This window comes from Molothrus aeneus, chromosome 2 (genome assembly GCF_037042795.1).
Source record: "Molothrus aeneus isolate 106 chromosome 2, BPBGC_Maene_1.0, whole genome shotgun sequence".
In the NCBI taxonomy this organism is placed as follows: domain Eukaryota; kingdom Metazoa; phylum Chordata; class Aves; order Passeriformes; family Icteridae; genus Molothrus; species Molothrus aeneus.
In genome coordinates, this window is record NC_089647.1 from 21,130,877 (window position 1) to 21,151,613 (window position 20,737).

The 20,737-nt window shown below is 38.2% G+C and overlaps 2 protein-coding genes across 5 annotated transcripts in view; one reads left to right on the forward strand and one right to left on the reverse strand.

Moving 5' to 3' along the window:
* ST3GAL6 (ST3 beta-galactoside alpha-2,3-sialyltransferase 6) overlaps window positions 1-20,737 on the reverse strand; it is a 318,443-nt gene that overhangs the window by 225,524 nt on the left and 72,182 nt on the right. The gene's annotated exons all lie outside the window — the stretch shown is intronic.
* The window catches only part of COL8A1 (collagen type VIII alpha 1 chain), an 87,769-nt gene that overhangs the window by 37,499 nt on the left and 29,533 nt on the right, over window positions 1-20,737 (forward strand). The window contains exon 3 of the mRNA XM_066568951.1: window positions 18,295-18,407. The gene's annotated coding sequence lies outside the window, so the exon portion shown is untranslated. The remainder of the gene's footprint in view (window positions 1-18,294; window positions 18,408-20,737) is intronic.

The following is a 20,737-nucleotide window of genomic DNA, read 5'->3' on the forward strand; positions in this document are numbered from 1 at the left end:
GTCAGCAGGCATAAGGCAAGGGTACTTCCAGTCACTCCTTCTGCCAACAGAGTCATTCAGGGAGGACTCATGTCAACATGCAGGAACTCAGTCCTGATAGATAATCAGTACCTACAATTTCCTCTGAAGAAAGTCAGAATGAAAAATACCTGCCAGATGATTGTAACAGATAATTAGTGTACCCTAAATATTCACCTTGTATGCATATGATAGAAGCTCTGTAGCTCAGCCTTGTTACATCTAGTCCCTAACCCTAAACAAAAATACTCAGTGCCTGGACCAAGGTGCTTAAATCTGTGCTTAGCCACAGCTGAGCACAAAAATTCATTCTCCCAGTCTCTAGAAAATTTTGATGCTCAGCATCTCTGAAAAGAAGCCAGGCTGTAGGCAGTGACATTTGGAAAATGTTGGCCAAAGCTCTGTGGTTAAGCTCTACGTATCTTGATAAAGAATTTTGTAAACATGGAGCAAACAAGCAATCATTGTTTGGGCTCTAGGCAGCAGTGCTTGAGATATGCACAAAGGAACATTTTGATTGGAAGGACGTAATACCAATGCAACATTAGCTTGAGGTGGCTGAGTGGGGTCCACCTGATGGCTGATAAATGAAAAGGCTCATAAACCTGAGGCTACTTGTTCCTGGTTGTTATATTTTTAAGAATTACAAGTTTTGTTTTCCCCATTCCATGGATTAAACATGCAAAATCCTTTATACCATATCTCAGGGCTTAAATAGGGCTTTTCCTGACATTATAGGCAGCACTATGAATTGTGAAGAATTTTTGGAAAATTTAATAGAAAAGCAAAAAGCCCAGACACTCTTAAGTGTATCCTACTTACTTGATAATTGACCCTTTTCTTTCTCTTTTGCAGCACATGCTTCTTTCCTTCTAAAGTTTTTTAGGGATTGTTCTGGCAAAAGCAGATATTACTTTACAAATCACAGCAGTTACTAGTTTTTTAACTGAAAGCAGTAGTTTTCTGTTGGCTAATTGCCCTAATTCATGACCACTTGCCACAATCTTGGTAACAGTGATAATAAAACTGATGGCATTTGTTAAAGACAGGCTTGCGTTCACAGAGTTTCTTAGCAATCTTTTATTTAGGTTGGTTTCAGCTCTCAAATTGTAACTTACTTTTCATTTGAACAATCACTGATAATTATAAAACTGATTTCAATTTTTCTTCTTGCAATCAGTCATTCAGTCTGTGGGCACATATTTAGCTACTTTGAATTCCACACACATCAGATGACTGGAACACACATTCAGAGGAAAGAGGGATTTTGGATATTTGGCTTTCCGAATGCCCAGCTGGAGACAGCACAACAAGGCCAACCTTCACCAAGTACGGACCACCCATTTCTGAGAACAGATGGCCTCAAAGTGTTTCAAACTGAGGATCAGACACTTTTAAAACTTAGGCATAATGTCATCATTTGTATCATGCATAATACTAGAGTTACTTTTTTAAAAAAAGTAAGGAAGGTGAGACATAAATGTTCATTACTTCTAAAAAACAGGTGTGATTTTCTTTTTGTGGTAGTGTCATGGATTGCTCTGCAAATTCCAGCACCTTGGAGTCATAAATAAAGTAAGACTAAAATCTTAATCAGACAAAAGCCTTTTTTTTTCCCCTGCTAGTTTAAGCTGGAAAAAGAGGAATAGAAGGGATCTATAATATATGGGCAAAATTATCTCTAAATTGAGTGTTCAAAAATGTTTCCATCAGGCATCAGTAGATGGGTCTTTAAATGAAAGCCAAGTATTACAATGGCATCTATTTTAGGTCTTGCATTCCAAGAGAAAAAATATGAGCCAGATATGTTAGTCTGTGTTGACATGTAAAGTACATCACTCCCATTAGAAGGGCTGTTGTGGATCTGAATGACCCAAAAGATGCTCCGTGGCTCAACTAAATACCAGAGAACAGAAGCGTAAATGAATTTGGACACGGATAATTCAACTGTAGTTATTGCACTTCTGTATCAGCCTGTATGTAAACTTCCACCAAACAGAAAGCACCTGGAAAAGCTCTACTAAGAGGGCTTGATTCTTTGACAGCTTTGGATGACAGCCTACTTAAACAGACAGCCAAGAAAGAGAGACATTGTCTTGTTTTTTCACTACATCTTTTTTAAGATCGCCTCCAAATGCCCAAATTTACAATTAGAAAGCATTCTCTACAAAGACAGCATATAATTACATGCTTGGGGTTTTCAATATATGCTTGATATTTTCAATACTCTTCACTCCAACTCATGCTGGTTTTCTTTCAGTGCTTGTATCTCATTGTCCCCTGAAAGCTCTAAAACTGAAATTTTTGCACACACAAAAACTTCACTTAGTTATTAACTTAATGTATGACATCACTTCCTTATGTTGTTTATAAGCAAGAAGATTGTTCAGAAATATCCTGGATTTGTGTAATCTAAATTAATTGAAAAAATAATCTTCATTTAGACAAAATAATGTGAAAATCAACATGATGTCAAACTGAGACTGATTTCAGTAGTAATGACAGTAACTGATTAACTTCATTCTGCTTAACAACACTGCTTACATTCTCCCTGCCTCTCCTTAAAGTCAATTATTTCAAGACTCGAGGGGTTTCTCTTATGCACATCTGCAAATTCAATGTCAGATCCAGATTCACATTTTGGTGGTGAATCAAGCTGGCCTCAGTTCACCTAATGAGAGCCCAGTTCTTACCAGACAAACAAATTGAGGTGATTTAATTCTAGTGGGGTTTAACTGACATATTTACTTGCTTTTGCCATCCTTTTTTCTCTTCTAATGAATCAAACATACTACTACGCACTGTTGATAAATTGAAAATGATAGGATAGAACAGATGAGATAGACATTAACAACTTAAAACAAAAGACGCCCAGTTTAACTCACTAATATCCGATAGCACCAATCCTTCAAAGGGAAGGTTACATTTTTTTAAAGGATTGGGAAAGAGAACTAAGATTTAAGGATTTTTTTTTTATTTAAGCTAATGCTAGAAATACTCGAAATTACTGCACCTTCAAAATTTTATGTTTCAGTAGCATACACATACTGCTTAACCACACAGGTTACCTATATGTATTCTCTTTATATAAATGATCAGCACATCAATAGATAAGGAATTTACTTAAATGCTTGGAAAATGAAAAAGCTGAGACCTGTACACTAATGTATACTAATTTGATATGTATATGCAGTTGTTTAACCACACTACAAAGATAAAGTCTGAGTCCGCTTTTTAGTACAGAATTGAATGATGAAAAAAAAAAACAATTTGTTACTTAGTGTCTAGTCATGACCTAAGCCAAGTTATGAATTGACATGAATTGGACTTTTTCCACCAATGGGAATGAAACTTGGCTGCTAACATTTCTGTTCAAAGAGATACTTGACTCTACACAGAGCTCAGCAACAGGACCTAAGCTTGGCACCGCCAGTGACTTGCTGGGAACCTTCAGGCAAACGATTCTTTCAATTTTCCTTGTTTTCATAACTCAAAGTTGGTTGTAACGAAACCTGAACACTTATCCTAGAAAGTTTTGTGGCTGAAAGTTGTCTTCAGCTCTAACCAGCATTACTACACAGCTGGCAGTGTTAGGCATTTCATTTTGTTGAGAGCAGAGGCATAATTTCATTTGCTCTGGTTGTGGTATGTCAGCATGCTCCCAAAGGAAGCAATACCCTTTCCCAGTTGTTTTTAAATCCTGACTGAAAACCAGCAGCCTACCTGGTAATGCTGTTTTCAGTGGGCTTTTTACACCTTCACATACATTTGTTGTTATACTATTGATTCACAGGCTTTTCCATCAAGTGGAAATGAGATTGGGCTGCTCATATCAGCAGTGTCGGTTTGCTGCTGAGCAATAGCAATTCATGAGACCTGAAGAGTGATCTTATGCATATTGCTCATGTTGACTTGTACTGATCACTCCCCGAGTTCTTTCATGAGAGGCACTGAGATTAATTAATAATCAAACACTTGCTCAGGCTGAGAGAAGCAACAGCATCCATGTGTAAGCCAAATCAGGATAACCTCATGTCACTTTCAGTTTTCTGCTGTAAAGAAAGACTTAATTAAAATATCGTAGAATTCTTTCTTGGTCATGTAGAGCTCAGAGTTTTCTGCTGATACCATTTGATGCAGTGAAAAAGTCAGAGGACCAGTTTAAACTGAATGACAGGCATTTCTGCTGAGAAAGCAACAGCTGCCTCACAGACATTGAACAATGAGGTCTGCTTTGAAGAGCTAATGCAAGTGTTTTGCTCTGCAACAGAGAAAACCTTCAGTTCTGATTTTTTTGAAACATTCTTTCAATAGTTTAGCTTGGGTTTTGCACAACCTTTACAGAATTAAGCACTCTAGCAGACTGCTGCCAACAAAGGTTACTTAATTCCTCAGTAAAGGGGAAGTCTTGTTATTTAGATAAAGTAGCTACTGTAGTAGATTTGCAGATATGTTAAGAGTATTACAGGATCTAGAGGTAGATTTAGGAAGAAAATACTATAAAGCAGAAAAAATTAAACAGAGTACTTATTGAAACTTGAAAGACATTATGACATGTGATGTGATTGCATCAGATACGAGCAGGTGGAATTGTGTTACCTGTAGTGTTGCAGAGTGACACTTGATCATAGTTACACTTCCCTTTAAAACAGTCACCTTTTAAATCTCCCACTACTAATTACATTGGAGGAAGAAAACAGAAGCCACAGGGCTCTTCTGTCTGCAAACCATCATATTATGTCTTCCTAAGTACCAGTATGTTACCCACAAATTTTTGTCTGAAACTGGACTGGTGAATTCACCTGCCCTAGGTTCACTGTGACAGGACAGCAGCTTCTGTTACCAGAGGAACCACAGCAACACAGACTATTTAGTCTAATGCCTTCACTGTGGTCATAGGATCACTTTGCAATAGCCATTCTGGAAAAAAATTTCCAGAGTCAACTCAGTTTCCATTCCTCATGTGAACACAATCTTTCATTCTGCTTTACTCACCAAAATGGAAGTATTAAGTACTTCACCGTGGTACATTACAGCAGATGGGGTGCCTGTTGCTGGTTGATGCTGACTGTGCATGCTTTGAAACAAGGTGTCACTCTTGTCCAGGCTTTACATAGAAACCTCACCTAAATCACACATCTGTGTGTTTAGCTAGTGATATAGACACTGGAAAGACACAACCAGTCTAGATTTTTTCAGCTTGTGAAAGTTCATCTGTCAAACCAACTTCTTGAACAAACATTCTGAGATTTTATTGGAAAAAATTACTTGAAGAGAAATGTTCCCTCAGCACTTTCAAAACCCTGTATGCAAATTTGGTCACTTTAGAGACTAAACAAGTATTTTAGCAGACTCAGCTGCAGAGGTTTTATTGGCAGGTTATATTAGAAGCTGCAATTTTTTTTTAATATAACTTCAAGAAAAAAATTTAGACACTTACGGGAGACTGACAATACTAAAATACGGAGGAGGAAAGAGACACTTGGCAAAATACATGAGCAAAACTCAGAGCTGGTTCTCCTCAGAGCTTGCTTTGCATAAAATATTTATGATCTCCATCAAAGCCCATGGATTTGCATAAATTTGAAGAGGAGTCAGTCGATGTGTTTGCTGCACAAGGTAAATGCACAGGAATTCTTTCCTTTCCCCATATTCTTGGATGATGTTTTGCTACTAGAAATTACAAACCAACTAAGCATTGAAAAGTGCTTTTCCCTAACACCACTGAATGGCCTGGTTTATGACTTTTGTTTTGGGATGATAGCAAACTCTGGAATCAATCTGTTTTTAATGTAAGGTGTGAGCTATCTTTTTCTCTGCTAGATATTTATTATGCTAATAATATTCCTTTGGTATCTCAACATCCCCATTATTTGACACTATGGATATCTGCCAGTGTATAAATATTTCATGAACTACCCATAACCTTGTAGATACACATATAAATCATTAACAATTGTAAGAGAAATTCTGGGATGTTTCAAGTCAATGGCAAAACTTTCCTTGACTTCAGCAAGGATCAGATTTTGCCTCTGCCCTGTTTACAATGTGTCTAGCAGTGTCACTTCCCTTTTAATGCCACCTGTCAGCAGGTGTCTGTGCTAGAAGTTCCAAATAACAGCATTTGCCTTATTATCCAGCAAATTAAAACTGTATTTTCTGCTGGCTCACACTGAGCTTTCAGTCCAAGGTAGAGGTGGTGACATCTGCTCAAATGAGATTGCATACTGCTGGAGTGAATTCCCAGATCATTCCTTGGTGTGTTTGGAGCTAATAGAATCATAAACTGAAGTTGATTTGTGTTCTATATGGCCAGAGAGTTGTAATAAAGTCTTAGGATGGTTGGATCTTCCAAAGCACCCTGCCAGTTATAACTGTTATTTATACCATTGACTTCATCTGAGGAACTGTCCAACACTGCGTTGCATCCAGTAGGTTTCTGTGCTGGCATGTGGCAAACACATGAGCAAATCATCTGGGTACAGAAATAATAATACTACCGAATATCTTGGATCTCTGGCACACCTTTCAGTCCGAGAGCTTTAAATAACTACACATGTTCATTAATATCTTCTAGCTTCCACCATGAGGTGTGTAAATATTAATATAATCATTCTGTAAATGGGAAGACACTAGCACAGAGCTGTTAAATGCCCTGCCTGCTGTCTGGTACGACTTCTGTGGAAGGTGGACCCTGCATCTAACCTAACAAGGCTGTTTGTTGTGTGCTCTCAGGCAAACCAAGGCAGCTGAAGATAAGTTGGCAACATATCTCTACATGTTCTGCCTAATGTATCCATCTTTTTTCAGTCTCAGAATTGGATCTACCATGTAGATGATAAATGACTTCTTGAACACCACATTTCATTTCCTCTGCTGGAGATACTCATGTTGAATGAAATGGTGACCTCTGCAAGAATTCATACCTCTAAGTAATGGAGAGTTCATCTCTGGGGGGAAATTAACCCACAGGGATATCTTTCTTTGAAGAAGAGCTCATGTTAGGAGAATGAAGTATTCATTTTCTCTTGCAATTTTTGGGAGTCAGAGCATATCTGATTCTCCCCATCTTTGGTCATTGTCATCCCATATCTGTCCTCAGATATTTTTTCACTTCCTTCCCCAATAAAAATTCACCTGAAAATAGTGATATAAAAAGAGGATGTTAATAGCTGTGCAATTCTGTTGCTAGTTTTGATCTCTAACACAGCTATATTGATCAGTCACATACAAATCTGACCCATCTTCCTTCATCAGATCTTATCCCAGTCAAGTCCAGTATTAAATTAAAATAACTATATCCTTTGTTTTACTGTTTTCATAAGCAAATATGTTATCTACTAAAACTGCCAACTATCCTGCTAAGATCTGAAATACCTTTTTAATGTTTGCCAGATGTAAAACTTATCCCAGTCAATCTTGTACTATTCCTGCCTAAGAAATTAAAGGCATTAACCAGTGCTGAGGAGGGTAAGTAATTTCGTGCTTTTGTTTGCATTTGTCAGTTTTTGAGGGAAGAAATGACTTGTATTTTTCCAGTTTCCAAAAGCTAAACGTTCCATTTAACTCTGTGCTTCCATAGCTTTAGATTATAACTTCTGAGCATGGCATCTGAGGTCCCACATGAAATCAATAATAATATATAAGTTCCTAGGAAATATTTAAGTCCCAAGGAAATTCAAGGCCAGGTTGGATGGGGCTCTGAGCAACCTGCTTTAGTTGAAGATGTCCTTGCCCACAGCAGGGGCATTGGAACCAGATGATCTTCAAGATCCTCTTCCAACCCAAACCATTCTAAGATTCTATGATCCCCCATCTCCCTATGACTTGGACACAAAGTCTGTTAAATTCTCCACACTTTGAGTCATGGAAACAGAGGATGGATTTATTTTCTATCCCATACAATACAGAAATTTTCTATGGGTACAGCTATATCCGTGTTGGAAGTTAAAAGTTTATAGATCACTTTGACTGACATATCACCAAGATGTTATCCAGAACAAGGGTGGAACTTACCTATAAAGTGATTATACAACTGTTGTAGCATATTACTTCAAATTAATTCAGGTTAAAATACCAAGGATAAAAGTAAGTGGGCCTAACTCCTGTGGAGTTCTCCCACATGCACGTAAATTTGACTTTAGTACTAATTGTAGTTTGAACTCTAGAACAGAGAAGTTATATTGCGATGTTCAGATGGCTACAATATGTAGAACAATTTAGATTTAGCCCTCCATCCCATTCTATCAAAATCCTTCTTGCTACCTCCTGAAAAGGCAGACATCAGACTCAATTCTATGTTTATGGAAAAGTAAAATGAAATGAATGAACTAATATCATCCTGAATTTATCTTAATTAATCTAAAATGATACACATCTGATTTAGACTTAAAAAGACCATTTCCATTCTGTTGGCCAGAATGTTATCAGCATCTTAGAATCCATATTTATTCAATATCTATGCTTTCTACACATCTTCATAAAATCAGATGTATTAGAACTGTGATTAAAACATTCTATTACCAAAATCTTTCTGTTAACTCAGAGGAGGTATCTATTTTTAGAATTAGTAAATATTTTTATTCTCAGGAAATCATCAAAGCCTGGACTTCTCTGGCTTTTTATAGCTGAAATATTTACAGAATCTCTGCTTAGTTATGTTTCCATTCAAATGTTCTTTCTGTTGCTGTCTATAGAACTTCAGCTAATTGAAAGTATTTTGCAGTGCTTGCACTATCTCTTACTATATACATTTGAGAAATTTTTCAATGCTCTGTAGCAGGGGGGCTGGAGCTAGGGGTTCTTTAAGGTCCCTTCCAACCCAAATCATTCTATGTTTATTCAATGTCGTCATTCTTATCAGCCCATGTTATTAATTATAAATATTCAATGTACTTGCCATGTTTATTGCATGACTCATGCCTGACATCTGAGCATTGTTGCTGACTCATCATACAACTCACCTTACAGCTGCTGTCTCTTTAAAGCTTTTGTTCTGCACAACCGTACAGCTGAGAGCCTAATGCAGTCACATGTATAAATACTACCTACATAAACGCATCAAGGGATGAAACTTCAGAGCAGAAATTCCAAGCATGATAGAAACACAGTATGTGCTGTAAGTTTTAAGTGGCAAAGTACACTCATAAGATAAAAATAATTCAGTGCTTGGATAAGTGGAGGCATTGCTTTTTGGGGTTAGGGAGTCAAGGGACAGGGGAACATGAGATCTGGCTGAGTTCACAAGGACATTTCCCAAGTACAACACAGTTCAAGAGGTGGGATGTGTCATTATTCCTTCAAACACAAGCAGTGTTTGTGCTGCTGCTCCTGGATAAGGCTCCATGTTCCTGTAGAAAGGAAGGCAGACCCACTAAGGCAGTACCCTGAGACTGGGAATACCTCCTTCCTATGTCCCACATCTCTTACATATCTCCTGACCAACCTTGGGGAAAGGACTTAGCCTCATTCCAGCCACAGGATGGGAGTAGTACCTCTTCCCAAGGTACTGTGAAGATAAATATGTGAATATTTAGGTACTACTGTAAAGATGACCAAATAAGCCAATGGCATGAGCTTATTGGGTACTATATTAGCATGGAGAGAGAGAATTCTCCTTCTTGCCTGTAATGGGAAATTCCTAGAATCTTGCCTTAAAAGGAACAGACAATAAACAGCATGAATCCCTAAGGGGAATGAAGAGGAGGTCATACTTTACACATACTTTACAGTCCGTGTAGGCATTTTACTTCCAAGGGGAGCATTTTGAGCATATTCTCTACTTTTTCCTTGGTAAACCTGAAAGCATTTTCCTCTGTGATGAAATGTACAAATATAACCTTTCTCCTTTTTTGATAAATAGTATTACACCATGTTCCTTTTCATTTCCTACTCCCAACCTAAGTATAAAACATGTCCGTTTGAGTATGTTTTATTACTTTGATTTTATTTAGGAGGAAAAGTATGGTGAAAAACAAAACCAGCCATACTTTCCTGTCATTGGTATTTTGATCCCTGCTAAATATGGGGGCATTTCCCCCACTTTAATATGAGCCTATATTCAGCAAAGAATCTAATCACGTACACAGCTCAACATCTGACACTCTCAAAAATAAATGAGATGCCTCCTTAATTACTTCATCAACTTAGTTGATGAAGCTCTGGAGACTTGAACACAAAAGTTTTGCCTTTTCTTTATGATATAAGATTCTATAATGACAATGTAGTAACTGTTTGGCAATTTCGTCTCCTTTAGGCTTTTTCCATTTGCAAAAAATCAATGGTATAGAGTGTTCTATATTCAGTTATCTGGGTATCATCAATGAAAGATAGAATTTACTTTTGTTTGTTTGCTTGTTTCTGCACATATATAGTGTGCAGATGACAGTCAAAGTTGTTCTCTGCCCTGATATTTTTCATCTGGATTACATTTATGGAGTTCAGATCACTTCTTTCAAATATGCACTACAGAAGTTAGCATAGTCCTTATGGCTCTCCCAAACTTTTAGAGAGAAATTACATAAAAGGATGTGATGTGGGTCATGGAATTTAGCCAAACAAATTAACAAAGCAGGAAGAATTGCCTGGTGCCAGTCAGGGTAAGGAACACTACCTATACCTGTGATAAACAGAGCACATTGGTCATAGCATGATATATTAGCAAATTATGGTTTCTAACTTTTTATTAGATTATATAAAAATGTGCATTTCACTTCATTTTTCCTTATGAGACTAAGCTGATAAAAATTCCAGAATGGATAAAGAATTGGTTTGTTGAGATTGGCAGCAGTAAGGAACTGGAAAGTTTACATTAATTTTCTTCTTTTTTTCCTTCTTTTCTTTTTTTTTCTTTAAGAGGCACACACAAATAACCTGACTAAATTACACCATGCCCTTTATACCTACTGTGTCCTTACGAGTACCTCTCCCAGAAACACTAGGCTTGGCTGCACTAGCAAATCCTTCTATGTGTTAGTTAGAATCAGGAAAAATTTCAAGGCAAAAGTTCAGTAGTCCTAACAGAAGTTTAGATTTCATCATAAATTTGAATTTCTGTCCAAGTTTATGGTGTATAAACATACCACAGATAAACACGCAGAGATACAAAACTCTGTCCTGAAGGCCTGGCAAAATTTCTGTCTGGACCAATAATATCTCCTTATAATCTTCTTGGCCCTCGGAGGCCTACTCCTTAATTGCAGTTCAGCATGTGCCAACAAACCTTTTCTGGGGAGGTGGTTTTGGAGGAATTACTTTCACTGAAACGCCTGAAAAGCTTATCAGTTATAAGCCACTATTAACAAGAAACACATCTTGTGATAGTTCCAGTAAGAAACTGAGTACCATTACCCCATGTGCTTGTGTTTACCTCCAGGCACAGATCTCACACATTGCCTGGCAAGCAAATACTAAATTATTGAATTTTCATGGACTAAACAAAATACAGCAACTATACCTATTTGCAAACAAGTTGCAATCACACCCCAGTAGCCTCTGATAGCCTAGTCATGAAGAATCAAGTTACTGATTTTTGATGGATTATAGAAAATGTGTTTTATACCTATAGAATAAATCCAAAGTACTGCATAAACTAAGGTAGAAAAATTCCTTGGGTATGATGAGGCAAATTAAAAATTGAGAAAAAGGAGAACTTTTATTGTCTTAAGAGAACACCTTTACAGCTAGATACTGAAAGCATTGTGCTGGTTCCTAATTATTCAGACACATATTTCTCTGAATAAAGTCCTCAGGAATTGTCTGATCAAGACCACCCATTTAGTTCTTAAATTTTCACCATTTGTCCATAAAATGCCTGTTCACTTTCCATGTTTAGTGTCTCCTACACAGCATGAAAAAGTGGCATAAATGCAGCCCAGCCCAGCATGGTATGCACTGAACAGCTATTTTTGTTATCATCTGAGGAAAAGACAGATTTTTGTAGGGAGTGAGTAGGAACAGGGCCCCTGCTCATAAACCAGAAGAACAAACAAGTGATGTTGAGCAGAGCTAATACTTATCTACCTAATTCACTCTCATGATGAGAAACATGGCTCCACTTCAGTCCTAAAGAGTTAACTGGTGGACTTTACAGCACACATACAACTGCACTGAAGTTGTCCTAAATAGCAAAATACAGGTCTCCACGTGGATGCTTAGATTGTTCCCCACTGTTTGCTAGGTGGGGCCTGGCAGGCTGAAGTGTCTGTCAGGTCCATATTGAAGCCCCCGTGGTGCAGCCAGGGAAGCTGGAAACTCTGATAGTGCACCGACCTCCCTCAAGGACTCTGCTTGCCTCCATCAGGTACCACAAAGAGCACATCCTTTCCCAAGAGGTGAGGCTGCTGACAAGCTCATGAAGGAGGTTTACTATTTTGCTGACTTGAGCTCTTTGTTGGGTACCGGATCAAGAAGAAGGAATAAAAAAGAGAATGCTTAGGGCCTAGAAAACAGAATACCTTGTTCACCCAACAGTGAGTCAGATTATAGATGGTATTATCTGATCACATCAGATGGAATGAGTAATGTTTCTTAAGTCCAATAGTGAGTGGTAACCTACTTGAGAGTGTACACTGTGTTACTGATCCTAATTACTGTGCTCTAAACAAAAAGCAGGATTATGCTTCATACACAGACTAAGTTAGCCACATATACTGAAATAGTAAATTCCCTTTAAATGGCAGTCAGAATGATTCTTTTCAAAAACAGAAAACACGAGATTTTTTAAGCAGAACAGAAATCCCATAAAGCTAACAGGAGTACTATCTCAATGATTCTGAATTTACTACAACGGAAAAAAATAGGCAAGAGGATGCCATGACATCCCATCCTTCTGTTGTTACTCTCAGTCACTGGTAGAAACTTGGCACACCATTTCTGATGCAACTGCAGCAAACTCAATTTTTCTTCTTTTCTGTTTTTTTGTGTGTCTGTGAAGAAGCATAAAAATGCTTTTACCTCAGTGTTGCTCAAAGTTTTGGTTATGATTCAGTCATCTCAAAATATTGAAAATAATTGCAACATTACGTGCTGCCAGCATTTGCAGTACAAAACTGTGTCTTTCTCACACTTTATTTAAAAAAGAACATTTTGCACCTCAATAGCTAGTTGTGGTTTTGGATCATAAAGCACTAAGGGTTTTGATCTGTTCTGATTCCCACCCTTTCTGTCTCATTTTTCTCATGGCTTAGAACAAAATATTAATGTGACTCATCTGTCATAAGTGATTTTCACATCCTCTACCTCCTATTTTGGTGTGTGATTAGACAAACGCTGTAGTTACGTAAAATTATTTGTGGGGGTTTTTTATAATGGAAGATATGAATCACAGGTACTTTAAGCAAAAAAGAGAACAATGTCAGGAGAAAAGTGAATTATAAATGAAAGCAACTTGTATATATTATAATTAATAAATACTTTAAAACATGCTATTTCAATTTACTATTTCTTAGTATTAAATATTGCAGCTGTCATCTCTGGAACACTGTAAAGGGAAGTAATAAATGAGAAAAAAAACTGAGTCTTACCCAAAGTGAGTGCCAACTTTGATACCAAAACATTTGCAAGGACACTAATTATACTTGGAAAGCTGGAATTCAAACCTGTAAATATCAGTTCCAGGATGTTAATGTTTTCTGGTACAGTTGAGGAAATCCTATGTAGTATGCTACTTTCAAAAAAGGCAATTATGTGTATATACTCCTGTAACTTTTCTCCAGAGCAACCTCCTATCTCACAGTAGTACTTTCTCAGAAAAAAACCCTTAAAAATTCCCTAGAAAACAGAACAATCAATCAGTACAGAAGTGATTTTGCTACAGAGGCATTTCCAACAGTTGACCAGATTCTTCTTTCCTCCCTCAAATAGCAGACTAAAATATTTTACTAAGTGGATCCAGTTCAGTGCAAGCTTCATTCCACGAAAGTCATTTGCACTTGGGCTGAATACTGAATCAGCAGGACTTAAATATCTGCTTAAAATAAAAGTTATATTTCTGTGACTACTTAAATTAACTAGGGATCATGCTGTTTCTTTGCTAAGATAATACAGTGATTTTGTAATTTTCTGCCTTTCTGCTTTTATCTTTCTGCATTTGAATTACAAACAGAAAATGTTGTTTTCCACACTCAATTAACACCTGCAGGTAGCAGAGTGGAAAGGAGAGAAGACTACAAGCCACCTCACTACATTTGAAGATTAGTACACAGAATTGTACTAATTGAAAATTAGTAACTAAAGATTAGTACACAGAAAATAAGTTCTCTCCTCTCCTTTCAGATACAATTTTGCACAAAATAATTCTTAAAAGCAGAGCAATGAAATAAATTCAGTCAGGAATTTCAATGCTTAAATGTTCTCTTAGGAGTTATTTCTCTCATTCTCCTCTCTCTCATATTCCCTCCCTCCCTTCCTTCTCCAAGAAGCCTTCTTGGGATTTATTTTCTCCATAGCAAAGAAAGACTCTTGTTGCTTCAAGTTGCTCACATCATGGCTTGTACTTGGGATTTCTCCCAGTAGTCCTAATCTATATATCAGGATCTGCACATGACTAAACAACACAGGGGAAGACAGCAATTGTATCAGTAGGAAATCTTTCAAGATACTATTTTTTCAAGTTAAAAAAAATTATCTCACTATTGTATTTCAGGGTGCCCCCGGCAAAGGAAAATGATTGACATCTGACTCCATGGCTTTGCAATGCTGAATGCTCACTTCATTAAAACTATATTATATTACATTATACTATATTAAATAGATAAATACTATACTACATCATACTTACTTCTAACTTCTCTCCTAACTGAAAAACTCATGACTCTCTGCCCGAGAGACCAGACCCACACATGTGGATCCAATTGGTCACCTTGGGTCAACAATCTCCAGAATACATTCCACATGGGCACAAACACAGGAGCAGCAAATGAGATAAGAATTGTTTTGATCTCTGTGCTTCTCCAGGAAAACACCTGAGAGAGAGAATTATGTCTCTCTCTGTTCAGAGATTGTGAATGCCATATCTCACCATTACAGGTTATCAGTTCTGTAAGTAGTTAAGTGGAGGAATGCACATGAAGTGATTGGTCTCAGAACAGAAAGAGCTGGATGATGATGATGATGATAATAATATATTAATGTTAAATAAAGCATCTCAAAGTGGCCAGGAGTTCCCCTAAGAAGAATCAGTGGAAGCCTGTTGAGTGATCTACTGGAACTGGAATTTATCTTTTGATTTGTTACACTGTGTAGCAAAACCAAACTCCCAGCTGAGTGCATCCTTGGAGCAGACAAGGCAGGCAGGGGTAGCATTGGTGGTGTAGGATGGGGAAAGATGTGAGAGTGAAAGGTGGGGATTTAGTGGCCTCTGTGTGAGGAAGTTTAAAGGAGACATGGCACATTTTCTGCTTATGAAGCTGCTTCTCCTCCTTGTGACTCCTTCTTTTCCTTCATTTCTCTCCTTCTCAAAGGGAAGACACCCAGAGACCTTCCCTTTACTTCCATTGTTTCCAACATGACCATCTATACATTTTTCTGTTCTTTCTTGATTGTCAAGGAGGGGTCAGTCCTGTTTTGGAGGGATGAGAACTAGGCTAGGACCAGGGCAGAAAGACAGAGAAATCCTGCTGCAGATAAAAGGACAGATGTGACTGCTGCTGCTGTACTGGGGCCCTCTGGTACACACTGGCACTCCTTTACCCTCTCCCTAATCCCACAAAGGAAGTAACAGCAGCATGGATGGTACAAACAGGAGGCAGGAATGAACTGTTTGGCTGAAATGCCTAATCCCTCTCTCCTCAGTCACAGGCAAAGTAGCTGCCATCCCCTTCAGTCTGGCAGGTTTCCATTTTGCTAAGTTTACAAAGCTACTTCTGACTTAGTGACTTTCCCTCATTGACTCAAGAAGCTGAGCCAAAGCCCCAACCTTAAATACCTGCAAGTTGCAGAGAAGTTTGTATCCCAAGCTGAACTGCAGAGCACAGGGGTGTCTCTAATAGTTCTGATAGGGTGTAGATGTGTTCTGAATTACTGCCTCATCCTTTGAAGCAGAAGGCCTGTTTGGCAGGATAAACAAGGAGAACCTACTCTTCAGAAAACTAGGAAGCAAATGACAACAAAGTTCTGCATAACACATTGGCAGTTTCTGCTCTTCAGGCGTTAGAGTCCTCTCAGAAAGATGGCAAATACATATTTCCTTGTACAGCTCCAATGAATCGGATGAAATAAATTGCAAATAACCCACGATACTCAGGCATTATCTCCTATTGGTTCCCCAGGTGATCACATATTTCCTAAACTGCACCCCAAACTCATCAGGGATCTGCTTGCAAGAGAGGGGTGGAGTCAGGAGAAAATCAACACAGATTATCTATAAAAGCAAGGATCAATTGGAGACCAGATAGGTATTGCCAGAAAACTTAGCCTGCTATCATTAAAGAGATTTTTTTAAATAAATTTTACACCAGAGGTCAGAAAACTTTGTCATGATTAATGTAATCCATAGTCTAAGACAAAAGGCCTGAAAAGCAGCCAGTTTCTATCCAAAAGGGGTTGGGGCTTTGAGAGGAAGGTGCCTACCTGGCTGCTATGATGCAGCAGCTCTCAGAGCCTGTTCTGGGACTAGGTGGGCAACTGAAAGCAACTGAAGGGAGAAACAGATTCCAGCCAGCAATCAGAAACTCACGGGCTGGGTGGAAACAGTGTACCATGGAGGTACTGGGGCTGGTATTTGGAGATCTCCTTTCTGGCAGAAAACTCTCGTCTGTCTAGAAAATTCAAGCCTCTTTTGTTAAAATGCACTGTTCTGAGAATAATTTAACTAGTTCTTTTTGTCAGATTTGAGAGACCTTACAATAGTCCTGCTGTGGCATTCAGATGAAACAGGGTAGTGGGCACATTTCAAACAGACTTGAATAAATTCTGAGCTAAAACAGTCAAGCAGGGCTCCCTTGGGAACTCAGTACTCCTCCCTTTCCAAATGCTTCCTGCCCCTAAGGTTTGTATGGTCTCTTGGTGGCCAGGCCACCCAGGGTAGAGCTGCCTGGGGTCCAGTGGGTGCTGGGGTACAAGGCACTGCTGCAGCACAGCCTTGCTAGTGCTCTTGAATTTGCATTTTGCCCTGGCTGATAAAATGCTTCAAGTAAATTGAGAGATGCCTTTGGGTGTGTTTGGCTCCTTGGAGTTACTCTGATTGGTGGGAAACCAGTGGTTCTGGAGAGCAAAAACACAGGTAAGGAAGCTCTAGGCCAAATACCTCAATTTTCAACCACAAAGCAAATCAGCACATGAAGAGTGATCATCCTGCTTTTCCATGAGCTGGATTGCAGGAGCCCATGGCTCCCTGTGGGACAGATGCTGAGCAGCAAGTGCAGTGCATGGTGAGCAGCTGAGGGCAGGGGCTATGCATAAAGGTGCAGGACCCTCCCCATCTCTGATCCAGCACAGCACTCGAGCATGTGCTCACTCCAGCTGGAGAACACATCCAGAATTGCCCATCCACAACTGAACCCCAAACAGCGCGATGGCAGCTGAACCCAGCAAATCACAGAGACTCTTCCCAGTCATGTCAGTGGGGTTTGTGTCAGGCAAAGCACATAGGACTGGTAGCAGCTGTTGAGCATGATCAGAATATAAAATAGAAAAGCAGATTTTATTTTGTATAGAACACTAATATTGTCTGTGTTAGTATCCTCATATTATGAGTGCAGTAATGCTTGGGACTTTGGTAGTTTCCAAGCACAGTGCCTCTTGGGAACTAATGATTTTATTCATGCATTGCATGAAAGGGTATATATGTAGATTTTCATGGGCATGACACACGTGGAGAAATATAAGATTAGGTAAAAGTTTTTCATCTGTATTTCAGACTGATAATTTTATACCTTGTAATCTGAAAAACTTATGCAGTGTCTCTGTAGAAGGGTGGGAACAAGGCTCAAGGCACTTTTGAAATCCAAACCCGTATTTTGATTTACAGCATAATTATTACAGGATTGCCAACAAAAACACTGAACACTAGGATTTTTGGTCCATATTCAAACTGCTACATCAGTTTTCACAAGCACTGAATAACTAAAAAGGCTACTCAGAGTGAATGAGTTGCCAGGTTTTCATACTTCTGAACAGTAGACCTTGAATAAGAAGCTGGAATAGGGAATTAAAAGACTAGGTTAAGCCACTATGTTTGAAAATTTTGACTAATGGTTCTTAATGTTTCTGGGGGGGGGGGGGGTTAAAGAAGGATATTATGCTCATAAATTTTTAAAAGCTTTCTTTTTCCCCTAGGACCAACCTAAAATCAACAAAGTAACACCAGGCCTAACGCAATCAGGAAATCTGTGCCTCAGAGTGAAAAGCAGCCAACCTGTCCATCTTCTGCCCTGTCCCAAAACCTCAATGTAAGTAAGCTTTGCAGTGTAAGCTTTTGTAATGTAAGCTTTGCAATCCTAAGTGAGTTCTTTGTAATGCCAAAACCAAAGCACAACAGCTTAAAACTGAAGTTGTCTTATAGCCATCACCTACACAGGATTTAATAAGTTATTCAAGTGTTTGCTATACACCAAAGCTTTTGAATTTTGACTGGAAAATTATATGGTACATAAATTTTGGTGATTGTCCTCAGCAGCACTTTTTATCATAGATAAAGAAATCTACCCTTTCAGTCATTCTCCATTGTTTGATAGGAGAGAACATGTATGGCATTTGGCATATTTCTGTTTCTGTAAAAAAGATTGGTTTTATTCTGGAACTAGAGTAAGCCATGCTGTTGATGTACTTTTGTTCCCCAAAATGCATATGTACATGTGTTCACTTCCAAATGTATGTACGTACTAAAATAAACAGCAGTAACATTCATTGAGAAATCCATACTTAATACAATGTTTAGTTTAGCCCAATAATGGGAAGAATATGTTAAACATCATTCCAAGCCTTAATGGAAAACTTTCTGACAACGAGACATTAGCTCATACTGTCCACGGTCATCTTATGCCTAAGAGTATTGTTTGTTATCACGTGTGACTTTTGGAAGAAAAAACACATTATTGCTTAACAAATTGCATTGCAGTAGTGTCCTGCACTGTTTTGGTTTTTAGAAAGGTAATTAATTGAAAGAATCCACATGGCAAGAATTCATCATGGAAATCCCTCAGACTTTCCGGACATCTTTTAAGGAGGATGAGTGCCACATTCAGTAGCATGATTTGTCTGAGATGAAAAACCAGCAGGGTCACGCAAACATGGGACCCCACTGTGGAGCTCTGAACTATGAACCCAGTGGGGTGGACTGGTGCAGTGACAGGATTTTAGGATATCTGGCCACTCCATGGCTGGAGCTGTCCCTGGTGACTGTGTTCACCCGGCATCAGCTGCTGTGACCTACCCTACATCAGGTGCTAGAAAAGTCTAACAAGAGAAAAAAAAAAGGAACAAAAAGAGAAAAAAATTGCTCAAGACTCTAGCCCACAAACTACTGACACAGAATAAAACACTTCTCAGTTTTTATATTCTCCAAGAGCATCCATAAATTTTTAGAGCTCTTCCACTTAAGAAAACATCCATCAAAGAATGGCAGTGGACTTTGAAACTTCAGCTGTGAAGTGTCTGTAGCAGTTGATGAAAAGACTGTGGAACAACTCTGATCAGTTCATTAGTAATTTCTTTAAACCTTTCAATAAATACCTTCTGGTGTTACATAATATAGATCACTTTTTAAAAGTATTGAGTTTTCAGTGTTTTAGAGTCCTTTATTACAACAGGTGAAACAGTAATATAAGCTATTAAATACAGCTGCTAGACAGAAAAAAGCAACAGTTAAGCTAAGTATTACAAATTAGCACCCACTACTTTTCATGAGTGGCAAAATTGCTTTGAGAAAAAAAACTGTCCTCAACAATTCACAGATATCAAGGAACAGAGAATTAAGGGGAAAACAAAAAGAGGTTGAAAGTTCTGGAAAATATTGTTATTTCCTTTTTTCTTTTAATCTGTTCCAGTGAATGGAGAAGAATTTCAGCAAAACATTCAGATCTGGATAGAAATATACCTCAGACAAAAAGGAAACAAAGCCCTCTATCTGTAGCAAGAATACAGAAAATTTTCAGACTTGAGCGTCAACTGGCAGATAGACCTGAAAGGCATTTGGGTCAAATAGAAGTCCTGAGCTGCTACCAAAATCAACAGTCTAATTGTCTCAGCTGAATCTGGGGCTGAGCTGTTGGGTTTCCTGTAACTAAATCTTGCCACAAACAGCTCTGTGAAGTTTTTCCTCCAATAATAAAATAAAACAGAGCAAAATTAAGATAAATACAAGAGACAGTGAAGATGAGTATATAGTTCCCAACATAAGGAGGGCAGCAGATGTTAGAGAAAACTCATGAAGATATCAAAATAGTTCTTGTCAGTTCTAAATGGTTGACATGACATTTCTTTAAAAATAAACAATCAAACATCTGAAAGTAATTGCTAGACCAAGGGATTTATTTTATTTAGGAAAGAAAGTATTTTAAAAATGTACTTAGAATGTCTAGCCTGCTTCAAATTGCTTTGGTTTTCTACACAGCGTCGTGGTAGTCACTACCCACCTAAAAGTGGTATTTTAATAATATTTTAAAATTGAAAAACAACAGTTGAAACAAAGAGAGCAAAACTATTCAGAAACGTTACCAGAATGCACAGCTTGACTTCAGACACTTTCTAATCTGATCAGGAAGCAAAAAAGAAAAAAAAA